This window comes from Oncorhynchus nerka, linkage group LG15, assembly GCF_034236695.1.
Source record: "Oncorhynchus nerka isolate Pitt River linkage group LG15, Oner_Uvic_2.0, whole genome shotgun sequence".
Classification (NCBI taxonomy): Eukaryota; Metazoa; Chordata; class Actinopteri; order Salmoniformes; family Salmonidae; genus Oncorhynchus; species Oncorhynchus nerka.
The window spans coordinates 91741201-91756200 of NC_088410.1; the positions used below are offsets into that span (position 1 = coordinate 91741201).

The 15000-nt window shown below is 47.4% G+C and overlaps 1 protein-coding gene across 1 annotated transcript in view; it reads left to right on the plus strand.

Annotated features, from left to right (window-relative positions):
- LOC115143522 (copine-5-like) overlaps window positions 1-15000 on the plus strand; it is a 372435-nt gene that overhangs the window by 110626 nt on the left and 246809 nt on the right.

The following is a 15000-nucleotide window of genomic DNA, read 5'->3' on the forward strand; positions in this document are numbered from 1 at the left end:
TAACTGCTATGTGATGCGATTCTTGGGACAGTTATTCAACAGTGATTTGTGTGTGTGTGTGTTTTTGTGTGTGTGTGTCTATGTTTAATATTTATCATGACGTGATCATCAGGCCAAGGACCTAAGCTAGAAGATAGAAACCCCAAGACATTAAATATTCACTCTGTTATTCATCTGTTATATAAATATGTTTCTCTCTTCATGATGTGTTGCTTGTGAGCTAATTCAAAGAAAACAGCGACAGCAACAGTTCTAGCAGACCGCGATGCAAACAGTACGAGGTGTTATCTAGCTATTAGATGCTATTTTCTCTCATTTTGCGACAGTGAGAGATGTGCGTGTGTGTGTGACGTCTGCTATCTGAGGTGTGTGTTATCTAAGGAGCAAGATCAGAGTTATCTTAGAAGGGTTTAACTAAGGTTTTTAAAGCATTGGATCAACTTCACTTTGATGAGAAAAACGACACAGACTTTGAGAGAGAGAGAGAGGTAGAGAGAGAGAGGTAGAGAGAGAGAGGTAGAGAGAGAGGTAGAGAGAGAGGTAGAGAGGTAGAGAGGTAGAGAGGTAGAGAGAGAGGTAGAGAGAGAGGTAGAGAGAGAGGTAGAGAGAGAGGTAGAGAGGTAGAGAGGTAGAGAGGTAGAGAGAGAGGTAGAGAGGTAGAGAGAGAGAGGTAGAGAGAGAGGTAGAGAGAGAGGTAGAGAGGTAGAGAGAGAGAGAGGTAGAGAGAGAGGTAGAGAGGTAGAGAGAGAGAGGTAGAGAGAGAGGTAGAGAGAGAGGTAGAGAGGTAGAGAGGTAGAGAGGTAGAGAGAGAGGTAGAGAGAGAGGTAGAGAGGTAGAGAGAGAGAGAGGTAGAGAGAGAGGTAGAGAGAGAGGTAGAGAGGTAGAGAGGTAGAGAGGTAGAGAGGTAGAGAGAGAGAGGTAGAGAGAGAGGTAGAGAGGTAGAGAGAGAGAGAGGTAGAGAGAGAGAGGTAGAGAGAGAGGTAGAGAGAGAGGTAGAGAGGTAGAGAGAGAGGTAGAGAGAGAGGTAGAGAGGTAGAGAGGTAGAGAGAGAGAGAGAGAGAGGAGAGAGGAGAGAGGTAGAGAGAGAGGTAGAGAGAGAGGTAGAGAGGTAGAGAGGTGGTAGAGAGGTAGAGAGAGAGGTAGAGAGGTAGAGAGAGAGGTAGAGAGAGAGGAGAGAGAGAGGAGAGAGGTAGAGAGGTAGAGAGAGGAGAGAGGTAGAGAGTAGAGAGGTAGAGAGGTAGAGAGAGAGGTAGAGAGAGAGGTAGAGAGAGAGGTAGAGAGGTAGAGAGAGAGAGGTAGAGAGAGAGGTAGAGAGAGAGGTAGAGAGGTAGAGAGAGAGAGGTAGAGAGAGAGGTAGAGAGAGAGGTAGAGAGGTAGAGAGGTAGAGAGGTAGAGAGGTAGAGAGAGAGAGGTAGAGAGAGAGGTAGAGAGGTAGAGAGAGAGTAGAGGAGGAGAGAGGTAGAGAGAGAGGTAGAGAGAGAGGTAGAGAGGTAGAGAGAGAGGTAGAGAGAGAGGAGAGAGAGTAGAGGAGAGAGAGAGAGAGGTAGAGAGAGAGGTAGAGAGAGAGGTAGAGAGGTAGAGAGAGAGAGAGAGAGAGAGAGGAGAGAGAGAGAGGTAGAGAGAGAGAGAGAGAGGTAGAGAGAGAGAGAGGTAGAGAGAGGAGAGAGAGAGAGAGTAGAGAGGTAGAGGTAGAGAGAGAGGTAGAGAGGAGGTAGAGAGAGAGGTAGAGAGAGGTAGAGCAGAGAGAGAGAGGTAGAAAGAGAGAGAGGTAGGAGTCAGGCGCAGAGAGAGAGGTAGAAGGTAGAGAGAGGTAGAGAGAGAGAGAGAGGTAGAGAGAGAGGTAGAGAGAGAGGTAGAGAGAGAGGTAGAGAGGTAGAGAGAGAGAGAGGTAGAGAGAGAGAGAGGTAGAGACAGAGAGAGGTAGAGAGAGAGAGAGAGATAAATGTAGATCAATAAATGTAGATCAAATCAAATGTCACGGGTTACTAGGTGTGGAAGGTAGGAGTCAGGCGCAGAGAGCAGAGGGGTTACTAGGTGTGGAAGGGGTACTAGGTGTGGAAGGTAGAGTCGCAGAGAGCAGAGGGGTTACTAGGTGTGGAAGGTAGGAGTCAGGCGCAGAGAGCAGAGGGGTTACTAGGTGTGGAAGGTAGGAGTCAGGCGCAGAGAGCAGAGGGGTTACTAGGTGTGGAAGGTAGGAGTCAGGCGCAGAGAGCAGAGGGGGTTACAGAGGGGTGTGGAAGGTAGGAGTCAGGCGCAGAGAGCAGAGGGGTTACTAGGTGTGGAAGGTAGGAGTCAGGCGCAGAGAGCAGAGGGGTTACTAGGTGTGGAAGGTAGGAGTCAGGCGCAGAGAGCAGAGGGGTTACTAGGTGTGGAAGGTAGGAGTCAGGCGCAGAGAGCAGAGGGGTTACTAGGTGTGGAAGGTAGGAGTCAGGCGCAGAGAGCAGAGGGGTTACTAGGTGTGGAAGGTAGGAGTCAGGCGCAGAGAGCAGAGGGGTTACTAGGTGTGGAAGGTAGGAGTCAGGCGCAGAGAGCAGAGGGGTTACTAGGTGTGGAAGGTAGGAGTCAGGCGCAGAGAGCAGAGGGGTTACTAGGTGTGGAAGGTAGGAGTCAGGCAGAGGGGTTACTAGGTGTGGAAGGTAGAGTCAGGCGCAGAGAGCAGAGGGGTTACTAGGTGTGGAAGGTAGGAGTCAGGCGCAGAGAGCAGAGGGGTAGGAGTCAGGCGCAGAGAGCAGAGGGGTTACTAGGTGTGGAAGGTAGGAGTCAGCAGAGAGCAGAGGGGTTACTAGGGTGGAAGGTAGGAGTCAGGCGCAGAGAGCTAGGTGTGGAAGGTAGGAGTCAGGCAGAGAGCAGAGGGGTTACTAGGTGTGGAAGGTAGGAGTCAGGCGCAGAGAGCAGAGGGGTTACTAGGTGTGGAAGGTAGGAGTCAGGCGCAGAGAGCAGAGGGGTTACTAGGTGTGGAAGGTAGGAGTCAGGCGCAGAGAGCAGAGGGGTTACTAGGTGTGGAAGGTAGGAGAGCAGAGAGCAGAGGGGTTACTAGGTGTGGAAGGTAGGAGTCAGGCGCAGAGAGCAGAGGGGTTACTAGGTGTGGAAGGTAGGAGTCAGGCGCAGAGAGCAGAGGGGTTACTAGGTGTGGAAGGTAGGAGTCAGGCGCAGAGAGCAGAGGGGTTACTAGGTGTGGAAGGTAGGAGTCAGGCGCAGAGAGCAGAGGGGTTACTAGGTGTGGAAGGTAGGAGTCAGGCGCAGAGAGCAGAGGGGTTACTAGGTGTGGAAGGTAGGAGTCAGGCGCAGAGGAGTCAGCAGAGAGAGAGGGGTTACTAGGTGTGGAAGGTAGGAGTCAGGCGCAGAGAGCAGAGGGGTTACTAGGTGTGGAAGGTAGGAGTCAGGCGCAGAGAGCAGAGGGTTCAATAACAGACCATTTATTCTCTCCGGCACATAAACGGTCACGCCAAACACAGGGCGCAGAAACCCTGACCCGCCCAAGCACAGGGCGCAGAAACCCTGACCCGCCCAAGCACATAGGGCAAAACGATCCAGAGAGAATATACATCCAACACCCACAGTGAACACAAAATAATCCCGCACAAACCCCAGCGGGCCAAACAGGCTGACATAGACCAGAAATCAAGAAACACAAAGAAACAGGTGCAACTAATATGACTAAACCAACAGACAAGGGAAAAGGGATCGGTGGCGGCTACTAGGCCGGTGACGACGACCGCCGAGCGCCGCCCAAACAGGCAGGGGAGCCACCCTCGGCCGGAGTTGGGACACCTTACTTAAAATCTGGATTTTGGACAAAATTACCTGAATGAACTATTATACTATAAATACCATGGACTATCAAGAAAAAAACAAACCAAAACCTGCAGAAGAAACACAGAAGAACCTGGAAATATCATCCAACACAAAACTGAGTGAGTAATATTCAGTCTGAAGCTACTTCCAAAGCTCAAAAGTAAAATATAACTATCTCTAGGTAATTGTGTTATATCAAGCTAAGTAAATAAGTATTCTAAGCTACCAAGGTGCCGGGACAGATCAGACCTAGCGGCACCTTCAGTTAGCACTGAAGTGTGAAGTCAGATGTGTGAAAAGTCTTCAACCCACCAATGGCAGGAGAGTTTAACAGCCCCCCCCAATGCAGAGGCCTTTGAAGCACCAATCCCTGTCCAGAGGTCATTACAATACAACAAATAACACTGCAAGGAATAAAGTACAAAAACACGCTCCTCGAGGACAATCCGGAGAAACTATTTGCTGACTGTTACTGCTAATTGTCCACACAGACCATCCCCTGGCATAGCACAGTGCTATAATAACACACTACTGACAAGACAGAGCGTATTGGCCCAGGATGGAAACTCAGAATGCTAGACATTGAGGAACTGTAAACAACCTCTGTCAAAGTGTAATGGTGCAGGGCCTCCTCATGCAGTTCCAGCAGGACTTTTACAGAATCAAAGAGAGAGCAGAGCAGGACAATATCTCTCTCTGTGACGACTTCCACATCCTGAGTGAGTCTGATCACAACTCTTCAAACTGTCCTGCAGACGAGGATAGTCACCCCCCCCCTCCACCCCCAGCCCCCAGCACTGAACACACCCAGGTCCCACAACTGCACTGCTCCTCCATCATTGAGAGGGATACATTCACATAGATGGAGAGAGACATGGTGGAGCTCAGAGAGCTAGTCCACACAATCCAGACAGAACAAACCCACAAAACAGACCAGCACAACCCCCCCCCCCCTGGCTGCTCTACAGACTGAGGGGAGAGAACTTGAAGAGGCACACGTGGCCCCGAAGGACGAAGTCAGAAAGCTGAGGTGTGACAGAGAGCAGGACACTCCCCCAGAGAAGCCATAGTCAGAAAGCTGAGGTGTGACAGAGAGCAGGACACTCCCCCAGAGAAGCCATAGTCAGAAAGCTGAGGTGTGACAGAGAGCAGGACACTCCCCCAGAGAAGCCATAGTCAGAAAGCTGAGGTGTGACAGAGAGCAGGACACTCCCCCAGAGAAGCCATAGTCAGAAAGCTGAGGTGTGACAGAGAGCAGGACACTCCCCCAGAGAAGCCATAGTCAGAAAGCTGAGGTGTGACAGAGAGCAGGACACTCCCCCAGAGAAGCCATAGTCAGAAAGCTGAGGTGTGACAGAGAGCAGGACATCCCCCCCCCCCCACACACACATCCACTGAGGACACACAAAAACCAGAGATTGTGCATCTCATTGACTCCTCATTGTCAGAGGACAAACACTAGGCCCTGGAGCTGTTATCAGAGGACAAACACTAGGCCCTAGAGCTGTTGTCAGAGGACAGACACTAGGCCCTGGAGCTGTTGTCAGAGGACAGACACTAGGCCCTGGAGCTGTTGTCAGAGGACAAACACTAGGCCCTGGAGCTGTTGTCAGAGGACAAACACTAGGCCCTGGAGCTGTTGTCAGAGGACAAACACTAGGCCCTGGAGCTGTTGTCAGAGGACAGACACTAGGCCCTGGAGCTGTTGTCAGAGGACAAACACTAGGCCCTGGAGCTGTTGTCAGAGGACAGACACTAGACCCTGGAGCTGTTGTCAGAGGACAAACACTAGGCCCTGGAGCTGTTGTCAGAGGACAGACACTAGGCCCTGGAGCTGTTGTCAGAGGACAAACACTAGGCCCTGGAGCTGTTGTCAGAGGACAAACACTAGGCCCTGGAGCTGTTGTCAGAGGACAAACACTAGGCCCTGGAGCTGTTGTCAGAGGACAAACACTAGGCCCTGGAGCTTTTGTCAGAGGACAGACACTAGGCCCTGGAGCTGTTGTCAGAGGACAAACACTAGGCCCTGGAGCTGTTGTCAGAGGACAAACACTAGGCCCTGGAGCTGTTGTCAGAGGACAAACACTAGGCCCTGGAGCTGTTGTCAGAGGACAGACACTAGGCCCTGGAGCTGTTGTCAGAGGACAAACACTAGGCCCTGGAGCTGTTGTCAGAGGACAGACACTAGGCCCTGGAGCTGTTGTCAGAGGACAAACACTAGACCCTGGAGCTGTTGTCAGAGGACAAACACTAGGCCCTGGAGCTGTTGTCAGAGGACAGACACTAGGCCCTGGATCTGTTGTCAGAGGACAAACACTAGGCCCTGGAGCTGTTGTCAGAGGACAGACACTAGACCCTGGAGCTGTTGTCAGAGGACAAACACTAGGCCCTGGAGCTGTTGTCAGAGGACAGACACTAGGCCCTGGAGCTGTTGTCAGAGGACAAACACTAGGCCCTGGAGCTGTTGTCAGAGGACAAACACTAGGCCCTGGAGCTGTTGTCAGAGGACAAACACTAGGCCCTGGAGCTGTTGTCAGAGGACAAACACTAGGCCCTGGAGCTGTTGTCAGAGGACAAACACTAGGCCCTGGAGCTGTTGTCAGAGGACAAACACTAGGCCCTGGAGCTTTTGTCAGAGGACAGACACTAGGCCCTGGAGCTGTTGTCAGAGGACAAACACTAGGCCCTGGAGCTGTTGTCAGAGGACAAACACTAGGCCCTGGAGCTGTTGTCAGAGGACAAACACTAGGCCCTGGAGCTGTTGTCAGAGGACAAACATTAGGTCCTGGAGCTGTTGTCAGAGGACAAACACTAGGCCCTGGAGCTGTTGTCAGAGGATAAACACTAGGCCCTGGAGCTGTTGTCAGAGGACAAACACTAGGCCCTGGAGCTGTTGTCAGAGGACAGACATTAGGCCCTGGAGCTGTTGTCAGAGGACAAACACTAGACATGTCCTGGAGCTGTTGTCAGAGGACAAACATTAGGCCCTGGAGCTGTTGTCAGAGGACAAACACTAGGCCCTGGAACACTAGACACTATGGAACACAAAACTTTTACTGTCTGATCCTGGAATATACAAGGTCTGAGGTCATCTGCCTTTGGCTTAAGTTAATTAAAGAGCAGGAACCTGGACTTCACCAAAGAAATTGGAAATACAGACATTGTCATCCTACAAGAAACATGGTATAGAGGAGATTGACCCACTGGTTGCCCTCTAGGTTACAGGGAGCTGGTAGTCCCTTCCACCAAACTACCAGGTGTGAAACAGGGAAGAGACTCAGGGGGTATGCTAATTTGGTATAGAGCAGACCTAGCCCACAAATTTGTCAAAACAGGAACATTTTACATCTGGCTAGAAATTAATATGGAAATTATCTCAACAGAGAAAAATGTCCTTGTGTGCTACCTATATCACCCCAATAGAATCCTCATACTTTAACGATGACAGCTTCTCCATCCTAGAGGGGGAGATCAACAATTTCCAGGCCCATGTACTAGTCGGTACTAGTCTGTGGCAAACTAAATGCCAGAACTGGACAAGAATCGGACACCCTCAGCACACAGGGTGACAAACACCTACCTGGAGGTGACAGCATTCCCTCTCCCATTTCCCCCCCTAGACACATCTATGACAACATAACCAACAAATACGGGTCACAACACCTGCAGCTCTGTCAGACGCTGGGTATGTCCATAGTCAGTGGTAGGCTTCGAGGGGACTCCTATGGTAGGTACAGCTATAGCTCATCTCTTGGCAGTAGTACTGTAGACTACTTTATCACTGACCTCAACCCAGAGTCTCTTAGAGCGTTCACAGTCAGCACACTGATAATCCAATCAGATCACAGCAAATCACGCTCTTCTTGAACAGAGCTGTGCTCAATCATGAGGCATCAAAGCCAAAGGAACTGAATAATATTAAGAAATGCTATAGATGGAAGGAAAATGGTGTGGAAATCTACCAAAAACAATTAGGAAACAACAAATTCATTCCCTTTTAGACAACTTCCTGGACAAAATGTTCCACTGTAACAGTGAAGGTGTAAACTTGGCAGTAGAAAACCTAAATAGTATATTTGACCTCTCAGCTTCACTATCAAATCCCAAAATGTTAAGCAGACAACCTAAGAAAATGAACAACATTGACAAATGGTTTGATGAAGAATGCAAAAGCCTAAGAAAGAAATTGAGAAACCTATCCAACCAAAAACACAGAGACCCAGAAAACCTGAGCCTACAGCTTCACTATGGTGAATCACTAAAACAACACAGAAATACACAACGGAAAAGAAGGAACAGCATGTCAGAAATCAGCTCAATGTAAATGAAGAATCCATAGAATCGAACCACTTCTTGGAAAATTGGAAAACACTAAACAAACAAAAACTATAAAAGAGTTATCTATCCGAAAAGGAGATGCATGGATAAACCATTTCTTTTTGGCTCTATAACAAAGACAAAACAGCAAAAACATATACATGATCAAATATAAATCTTAGAATCAACTATTAAAGACCAGAACCCACTGGATTATCCAATTACATTGAATGAACTACAGGACAAAATTCAACCAAGGACTGATCTTAAAGACTACCAGAACCCACTGGATTCTCTAATTACATTGAATGAACTACAGGACAAAATTCAACCAAGGACTGATCTTAAAGACTACCAGAACCCACTGGATTCTCCAATTACATTGAATGAACTACAGGACAAAATTCAACCAAGGACTGATCTTAAAGACTACCAGAACCCACTGGATTCTCCAATTACATTGAATGAACTACAGGACAAAATTCAACCAAGGACTGATCACCCCAATCCAAAAAGAGGAGACAAATTTGACCCCAATAACTACCGTGAGATATGCATCAACAGCAACCTTGTTAAAATCCTCTGCATTATCATTAACAGCAGACTTGTACATTTCCTCAGTGAAAACAATGTACTGAGCAAATGTAAAATTGGCTTTTTACCAAATGAACGTACGACAGACCACATACTCACCCTACACACCCTAATTGAAAAACAAACAAACCAAAACAAAGGCAAAGTCTTGCTTTGTTGATTTCAAAAAATCGTTCAACACAATTTGGCATGAGGTTCTGCTATACAAATTGATGGAAAGGGGTGTTGGGGGAAAAATATATGACATTTTAAATCCATGTACACAAACAAGTGTGCTGATAAAATTGGTAAAACCTTTCAACCATGCGGGGGGGGGTGAGGAATGGATGCAGTTTACTGTGGGGTTAGACAGGGATGCAGCTTAAGCCCCACGCACTTCAACATATATATCAACGAATTGGCACGGGCACTAGAACAGTCTGCAGCACCCGGCCTCACCCTACTGGAATCAGAAATCAAATGTTTGCTGATGATCTGGTGCTTCTGTCCCCAACCAAGGAGCACCTACAGCAGCACCTAGATATTCTGCACAGATTCTGTCAGACCTGGGCCCTGACAGTAAATCTCAGTAAGACCAAAATAATGGTGTTCCGAATAGGTCCAGTTGACAGGACCACAAATATAAATTCCATCTAGACACTGTTGGACGAGAGCACACAAAAAAAACATACTTCGGCCTAAACATCAGCGCCAACTGTAACTTCCACAAAACTGTGAACTATCTGAGAGACATGGCAAGAAGGGCATTCTATGCCATCAAAAGGAACAATAAATTCAACATACCTATTAGGATCTGGCAAAAAATACTTGAATCAGTCATAGAATCCATTGTACTTTATGGTTGTGAGGTCTGGGGCCCGCTCACCAACCAAGAATTCACAAAATGGGACAAACACCAAATTGAGACTGCATGCAGAATTCTGCAAAAATATCCTCCGTGTACAGAGAGATGAACCTGGAGAAGAGTCCCCTGAGCAAGCTGGTCCTGAGGCTCTGTTCACAAACACAAAAATACCCCACAGAGCCCCAGGACAGCAGCACAATTAGACCCAACCAAATCATGAGAAAACAAAAAGAGAATTACTTGACGCATTGGAAAGAATTAACAAAAAAAAACAGAGCAAACTAGAATGCTATTTGGCCCTAACCAGAGAGAAGAACACCTGACCACTGTGACTGACCCAAACTTAAGGAAAGTCTTGTGTAAGGGAGCGCGTAACTGGCGGCAGGGAAGTCAGGCGCAGGAGAGCAAAACTGGGTAATCAACAGAGCAGTTTTATACATAAAACCACCGGAAACCAGAACAACAAACAAATGGGTACAAAACTCGTCGCACACCAGAGAAAACGTGCACATGCACTTACAATAAACAATCCCACACAAAGCCATGGGGGGAACAGAGGGTTATATATACAACAAGTAATTGAGGGAATTGAAACCAGGTGACAAGACAAAACACATGGAAAATGAAAAGTGGATCGATGATGGCTAGAAGAACGGCGACGCCGGGCGCCGCCCGAACGAGGAGAGAGCCCTACTTCGACGGACGTCGTGACACTTTGACTATGTACAGACTCAGTGAGCAGAGCCTTGCTATTGAGAAAGCCCGACATCGACGGACGTCGTGACACTTTGATTATGTACAGACTCAGTGAGCAGAGCCTTGCTATTGAGAAAGCCCGACTTCGACAGACGTCGTGACACTTTGACTATGTACAGACTCAGTGAGCAGAGCCTTGCTATTGAGAAAGCCCGACTTCGACGGACGTCGTGACACTTTGACTATGTACAGACTCAGTGAGCAGAGCCTTGCTATTGAGAAAGGTCGCCGTAGGCAGACATGGCTCTCAAGAGAAGACAGGCTATGTGCACACTGCCAACAAAATGAGGTGGAAACTGAAAAATTAGGTGGAAACTGTGTCAGAGGAAGGCCCTAAAAATTGTCAAAGACCCCAGCCACCCCAGTCATAGACCCCAGTCATAGACGGTACCGGAGTGCCAAGTCTAGGACAAAAAGGTGTCTCAACAGTTCTTACCCCCAAGCCATAAGACTCCTGAACAGGTAACCAAATGGTTACCCGGACTATTTGTATTCTGTGCCCCCCCAAACCCTCTTTTACACTGCTGCTACTCTCTGTTTATCTTATATGCATAGTCACTTTAACTATACATTCATGTACATACTACCTCAATAAGCCTGACTAACAGGTGTCTGTATATAGCCTTGCTACTCTTTTTTCAAATGTCTTTTTGCTGTTGTTAATTTCTTGACCTTATTTCACTGTAAGGTCTACACCTGTTGTATTCGGCTCACATGACAAATAAAAAAAGATGATTTGATTTGATTTGAGAGGCAGGGGTTGAGGGGTGAATATGGTGAGTAGAAAGCGAGGATAGGGAAGACAGGGAAGGGGAAGAGGAGCAGGGGCCAAGGGGTGAGGGGAGGATGAAAGGGGAGACAAAATAAATACGTTTGAGGGGATGGGAGGATGAGTGGAAATCAAGGGGAGGAGAGACAGGCTCGAGGGCTGACTGGGTTGAGGAGAGACAGGCTTGAGGGCTGATTGGGTTGAGGAGAGACAGAGGCAATGTTCCCTCTAAGCTGTGCGTGTGGACAGATCTTGTTTTGAGATCAAAGCGAGAGGTGCATGTGGTAATGTGTGTACATTTGTTCATATCCTTTGCTAGTTTGTGAGTTATTTGATATAGATTATTTATAGTCAGCAATGTGGGAGTGATTCCTACAAGAGCACAAGATGTGAGCATTTCTCCATATCTTTGAAAATGTCAATTGAACCTTCATTTAACTAGTCAAGTCAGTTAAGATCAAATTCTTATTTTCAATGACGGCCTAGGAACAGTGGGTTAACTGCCTTGTTCAGGGTCAGAACGACAGCCTAGGAACAGTGGGTTAACTGCCTTGTTCAGGGGGCAGAACGACAGCCTAGGAACAGCGGGTTAACTGCCTTGTTCAGGGGGCAGAACGACAGCCTAGGAACAGTGGGTTAACTGCCTTGTTCAGGGTCAGAACGACAGCCTAGGAACAGTGGGTTAACTGCCTTGTTCAGGGGGCAGAACGACAGCCTAGGAACAGCGGGTTAACTGCCTTGTTCAGGGTCAGAACGACAGCCTAGGAATAGTGGGTTAACTGCCTTGTTCAGGGGCAGAACGACAGCCTAGGAACAGTGGGTTAACTGCCTTGTTCAGGGTCAGAACGACAGCCTAGGAACAGTGGGTTAACTGCCTTGTTCAGGGTCAGAACGACAGCCTAGGAACAGTGGGTTAACTGCCTTGTTCAGGGGGCAGAACGACAGTCTAGGAACAGCGGGTTAACTACCTTGTTCAGGGTCAGAACAACAGCCTAGGAACAGCGGGTTAACTGCCTTGTTCAGGGTCAGAACGACAGCCTAGGAACAGTGGGTTAACTGCCTTGTTCAGGGTCAGAACGACAGCCTAGGAACAGTGGGTTAACTGCCTTGTTCAGGGGGCAGAACGACAGTCTAGGAACAGCGGGTTAACTACCTTGTTCAGGGTCAGAACAACAGCCTAGGAACAGTGGGTTAACTGCCTTGTTCAGGGGCAGAACGACAGCCTAGGAACAGTGGGTTAACTGCCTTGTTCAGGGTCAGAACGACAGCCTAGGAACAGTGGGTTAACTGCCTTGTTCAGGGGGCAGAACGACAGTCTAGGAACAGCGGGTTAACTACCTTATTCAGGGTCAGAACAACAGCCTAGGAACAGTGGGTTAACTGCCTTGTTCAGGGGCAGAACGACAGCCTAGGAACAGCGGGTTAACTGCCTTGTTCAGGGGCAGAACGACAGCCTAGGAACAGCGGGTTAACTGCCTTGTTCAGGGGGCAGAAGGACAGATTCGGTTACAGGCCCAACGCTCTAACCACTAGACTACCTGCTGGCCCAGGTAAAGAGATTTTTTTTGTCTTAAAGGGGCAGTGTTGTATTTTGACACAGACTTGAATAAAGCTAAGTAGCCAATAGGCAGAGGGTAGCATCAATTGTCAGATTCTCTGTAATAATGGTATGGGAATAATAATTCATTTTATTTAGTAAAGTGTTTTCTTGCATTAAAAAAACACAACAACATTTTCAGCCACCTCCTTGTCTACAGGATAAGTAGATAAACAGGTTAATGTCAAGCCCTGCATGTTTTTATCCAAAGTTTAATGGAATGTAGACCTGCATTGAACACCACACATTGGCTGCTGCTGTAGGCTGAATTAGTGTAGAGTAATTGGAGGTTGGACAGAGGTGTAGACTAATTGCAGGTTGGACAGAGGTGTAGACTAATTGCAGGTTGGACAGAGGTGTAGACTAATTGCAGGTTGGAAGGAGATGTAGAGTAATTGCAGGTTGGCTGTAAGGAGAGCGAGGTGAACAGGTAGACAGGATACTACAGTAATCAGGTGAACAGGTAGACAGGATACGACAGTAATCAGGTGAACAGGTAGACAGGATACTACAGTAATCAGGTGAACAGGTAGACAGGATACGACAGTAATCAGGTGAACAGGTAGACAGGATACAACAGTAATCAGGTGAACAGGTAGACAGGATACGACAGTAATCAGGTGAACAGGTACAGGATACGACAGTAATCAGGTGAACAGGTAGACAGGATACTACAGTAATCAGGTGAACAGGTAGACAAGATACTACAGTAATCAGGTGAACAGGTAGACAGGATACTACAGTAATCAGGTGAACAGGTAGACAGGATACTACAGTAATCAGGTGAACAGGTAGACAAGATACTACCATAATCAGGTGAACAGGTAGACAGGATACGGCAGTAATCAGGTGAACAGGTAGACAGGATACGACAGTAATCAGGTGAACAGGTAGACAGGATACTACAGTAATCAGGTGAACAGGTAGACAGGATACGACAGTAATCAGGTGAACAGGTAGACAGGATACTACAGTAATCCGGTGAACAGGTAGACAGGATACTACAGTAATCAGGTGAACAGGTAGACAGGATACTACAGTAATCAGGTGAACAGGTAGACAGGATACTACAGTAATCAGGTGAACAGGTAGACAGGATACTACAGTAATCAGGTGAACAGGTAGACAGGATACTACAGTAATCAGGTGAACAGGTAGACAAGATACTACAGTAATCAGGTGAACAGGTAGACAGGATACTACAGTAATCAGGTGAACAGGTAGACAGGATACTACAGTAATCAGGTGAACAGGTAGACAGGATACTACAGTAATCAGGTGAACAGGTAGACAGGATACGACAGTAATCAGGTGAACAGGTACACAGGATACGACAGTAATCAGGTGAACAGGTAGACAGGAGTAATCTACAGGTAATCAGGTGAACAGGTAGACAGGATACGACAGTAATCAGGTGAACAGGTAGACAGGATACTACAGTAATCAGGTGAACAGGTAGACAGGATACTATAGTAATCAGGTGAACAGGTAGACAGGATACTACAGTAATCAGGTGAACAGGTAGACAGGATACTACAGTAATCAGGTAAACAGGTAGACAGGATATGACAGTGATCAGGTGAACAGGTAGACAGGATACTACAGTAATCCGGTGAACAGGTAGACAGGATACTCCAGTAATCAGGTGAACAGGTAGACAGGATACTACAGTAATCAGGTGAACAGGTAGACAGGATACTACAGTAATCAGGTGAACAGGTAGACAGGATACTACAGTAATCAGGTGAACAGGTAGACAGGATACGACAGTAATCAGGTGAACAGGTACACAGGATACGACAGTAATCAGGTGAACAGGTAGACAGGATACTACAGTAATCAGGTGAACAGGTAGACAGGATACGACAGTAATCAGGTGAACAGGTAGACAGGATACTACAGTAATCAGGTGAACAGGTAGACAGGATACTACAGTAATCAGGTGAACAGGTAGACAGGATACTACAGTAATCAGGTGAACAGGTAGACAGGATACTACAGTAATCAGGTGAACAGGTAGACAGGATACTACAGTAATCAGGTGAACAGGTAGACAGGATACTACAGTAATCAGGTGAACAGGTAGACAGGATACTACAGTAATCAGGTGAACAGGTAGACAGGATACTACAGTAATCAGGTGAACAGGTAGACAGGATACTACAGTAATCAGGTGAACAGGTAGACAGGATAATACAGTAATCAGGTGAACAGGTAGACATGATACTACAGTAATCAGGTAAACAGGTAGACAGGATATGACAGTAATCAGGTGAACAGGTAGACAGGATACTACAGTAATCCGGTGAACAGGTAGACAGGATACTC